The following is a 4219-nucleotide window of genomic DNA, read 5'->3' as shown; positions in this document are numbered from 1 at the left end:
AGGCAAGGTGATGATGGACCTGCCAGGATAAAGAATGGCCGTTCGGGAATATCCCGAACCGCCCGAAGGTTCCACATATCAAGTATCTGTTTCCGAATTAGACATCATTAAAATGATCAGTGTCCGAAAATAGAAAACATCCATCCATCCATTATCTGAACTGTGTGCTGGAGCCTATCCCAGCTGCTTACTGTTATTGAATGTAATTTGAGCAAATTTGTTATTTCAGATGTGTATCACATTGGCAGCCCTTTGCACTAATCAGTCCCCAAGAAGCTGCTTTCACTTTCAGAACAGTTGGTTAACCCTGATTTAGACTGCACAATCAACCTACCGTGCATGTTTTTGGAATGTGGGAGGAAACTAGAGTACCCGGAGAAAACCCACGCAGACATGCACTGTAAACTACAACACATTGTAAAATCAGTATTGTGCAAGCTTTTATGTTCAAACTTGAATGCAAAATATCTAAAAAACCTGATGTGCTAGACGGAAAAAAAAGGAAAGATTTTTTTTTTTTTTAATTGGCGTCAAAAATACATTTTGGGACACATCAAACCATCTCTGATTAAAATGTACCATTTTAATTATAACACATTCAATCACTGCAACTGAGTGCTGTTGTATTAACAGATGTTAATATTTTTTTACTGTGCTTTCATGACTTTTTATGATTATTTTTTTAATCATTGTTTGGTTTTAACATTTTGTTCATCCCATACACCTTGCCAGCCGTATTTAATAATTGTTTGTTGCTTTGAAATTTGAACTGGATGACCATTCAAGCGTCTTAGTCGGAGATTTCAGCTAAGCCTCTGTTATCCTGAATGTAGACCCGAAATCCCTGCAGCCACATTATATGAATACCAAATGAGAGTCTCCTATCATCATAAAACGATCACAAGGAGCCGAGGCTATATATGACAACATGATCTACTGTAACCTCACACTGACAGGGCACCTGGAATGCTCTTCCACATTGAGAGGAGCTATTTCAGTTTGGCTTGAGCGTCTCTTTCAGATGCCTACTAAATGCCTTCCTGGTGATGAGCTCTGGGCGTGATGAGGCAGGAGGCTTTGGGGCAGACCTGGGACACGCTGCGGGGCCTATGTTAAACAGATGGCTGGGAACGCCGTAGCCCCAACCGCCCCCCTCTTCATGTCGAGCTGGAGGAAGGAGCTGGTAAATCTGGGATTCCCTGTTTCCACTACTGCAAATTTGAATGGGGGTCAAACTGTTGTGAACATTATCCCGCTACATAGTGTTCAGCTACATTTTAATTACAATTCATGCATTCACCACAGGGCCTCCAAGGTCAAACAATCTTTTCCAAGTGCATCGGTTTTCTAACTAGATAAAGCGAGGTATGATTGATAAGCTCCCACCACACATGGCAGTGTGATTGAATTAAGATTCTCCAGTAATACAGGAAAATAAGTTAAGTTGTCTGTTCATGGGTGGCCCAGTGGCCCAGTGGTTAGTGCGTCAACCTCACAGTGCAGAGGTCGTGGGTTCGATGCCGGCTCCGGCCTTCCTGTGTGGAGTTTGCCTTCCTGTGTGGGCCTGCGTTGGGTTTCTCCGGGTACTCCGGTTTCCTCCCACAGTCCAAAAACATGCAGGGCAGGTCATTCGGAACACTCAAAATTGTGCCTAGGTGTGAGTGAGCGCGGATGGTTGTTCGTCTCTGTGCGCCCTGCGATTGGCTGGCAACCGGTTCAGGGTATCCCCCTCCTACTGCCCAAAGACGGCTGGGATAGGCTCCAGCACACCCCGCAACCCTTGTGAGGATAAAGCAGATCAGAAAATGGATGGAAGTATGTTCACACCGACAGAGCTGATTAGTTTGGTGTCCATGCCATTTTTCTTTCCCTCCTATTTTGAACCAAACTGCGCGGAGCTAATAGGACAGAGATGTTTGCACCACTTTCCTCCGCAAATGAAGGTTTCATTTCTGGTTTTATGGTGATCATCACATATTTACACTTGGCCATCACTGGTACCCTTTTTGGTCGCTTCTCAAAGAACATAAAAAGAGTCACAAGTGTGACTGTAAAAGATGCTCACTGAGAAGTATCGAGATACGCACGTTATGCTTGGTAAGGGTTCCATTTTCAAGAATTGAGGTATAGTTTTGTTTTGTTTTGATGAAATGTTTGACTTTGGAGCTTCCGCTGTAATAAGTGTCTGTTTTTTATTTGAAACCACAGCTTGGTTGTTTTCATATCTTTCTTGCATTGCACATTTGTCGTGCTCAAAGAATTTTGCCTGACCAAAAATTGAATGATTTTCATGAATAAATTGTCCCTTCCCTCCTCATTTCTGCTGTCACATTTCCTTATGACTGCCATTTTTCCTTTTACCCCTTTTTCATCTAAAATATCGTCTTGCATCTGGCAATGGTGCATGTCACTGAAACTAATAACTATATTCAAACTGTACTCGATGAAACTTGTCAGTAGCATTAACCGCCCCCCCCCCCACACACACACACTCGCACGCACACTCACACACCAAGTAGTGATGTCAAGTCATAAGTTTATTTCAGTATGTAGCAGCAGGGTTGAGTTACAGGCATTCAGATTTTAAGTGCTGCTGTTCATTAATTCAATGGTGCCAGCTTTTTTTTTTCTTTTTTCCTCTCCTTCCAAAACCACATTCAGAATGTGTCTCATATGTAAAGGAGAAATCAAATTGTGCCTTAAGGATACTCGGGTAAGGATAGTAGAGTAATGTATGCATAATGTACTTGTGTTAAACAGCCAACAGCAGCATTTACCGTAGATATCCACTAATTTAGTCATTTTAAGTAATTAAGGTCCATTGAAAAAAAATAGATAATAGATAATTACTATGACTATGACTAAAATGGCTTGTGGTGGGTGCCCCTCCCCACCCCGACCCCCAATTTCTTTAATTTGCATACAAGAAGCGATAGTATTGTGAAAAAGAAAATCCTTCCAACTGTCTCTTTCTCGCACCAAACCAATACGGGCCTGTCACTGTTCACATTGAAGAAGGATTCTTTCGATGTTTCGTTCCATTAAGATATGTTTTAGAGAGATTTTTTTTCTGTTTTCACACTGAAATAATTTTTGAGCTTTTGACAAAATTTGATGTTTTTTCGGACAAAAATGTCAATTTTAGATTATTTTTCCCAAAACGCCCTCCTTACGGTCTTAATTTTCATTTCCCAGCAGCCCAAAGATTAAAATTGTAGTTGAAAGTTTATGACAATAAGTGATTAATGTAAAAAATGAATCGGTAACTAAGCAAGATCGTGTCTTTCTAACCTGCCTTAAAATAACCCAGAGTTTCTCGCCTCTAACGTCACATCACAAATGATTTATTCCAACGGACAGAGCAACCAATAAAAATCGAAATACACCACAATGTGAGTACCTCACATTGATGTAAGTCTCGAGAATGTTATGGCCCATGGAGCTGCTGAATCTGGTATGGACAAAATGAGTGTTGTGAGACCCATAAGGCGGTGACAAAGCTTGGGAATTTGATGCTCACACAAGCACTGCACATTCCCTAAAAAAAAAAAAATGTGTGAAGGGGCAAAGGGGCCCAATGAGTCCATTGAATCGAGTCTGATCGATTCCATTTGCCTTTTTTTCCCAATCCCTCCTCCGTCTCCGCCTCCACTTTCCTTCTCCTTCAAGTGTACATCTTAAACATTTCCTTCCTCTCTCCCACTCTGAAATTGATTCTTCTCTCTTTTCATTCTCCTGTTTCAGGATGTGTCCACTGGTCAATTTCTTTCAACAATGAGGCAAACCTAAAATTAGAGGCAGAGAGAAATCTCATCCCGGCAGTTATTCTTTCTGAGAGCCAAGGAAAGAGTGGCGTACACCTGAATAGAAATAAATGAGGCGTAACTACATTCAAATAAAATATCTTCTGCATTTGCTAGGCAATGTAGGAAAATAAGAGAGCACTTGGCAAGAGAACAAAAAATCCCCAAGCCGATTAGAAAATGGATGGAACAAATACAAATCATAAAAAAAAAATAATAATAATAATATTGAGCAAAAGGCTCTGGGCATACAGTTTGTGTAACCAAACCCAAAGCAATTTTAATCTCAGGCTGACACCGCTTGCTTTGACAGCCTCTTACCCTCAAAGTGGTACTCAATTGGAACGATTCCAGTGTGGAATCAGATATGTCTACGGGTTCACCGTGTCAAACTAATAGAGCAGACTGATAGGAAA

This window comes from Hippocampus comes, unplaced genomic scaffold (assembly GCF_001891065.2).
Source record: "Hippocampus comes isolate QL1 unplaced genomic scaffold, H_comes_QL1_v1.1 scaffold203, whole genome shotgun sequence".
NCBI lineage: Eukaryota > Metazoa > Chordata > Actinopteri > Syngnathiformes > Syngnathidae > Hippocampus > Hippocampus comes.
Note: the sequence above shows the minus strand (reverse complement) of the source record.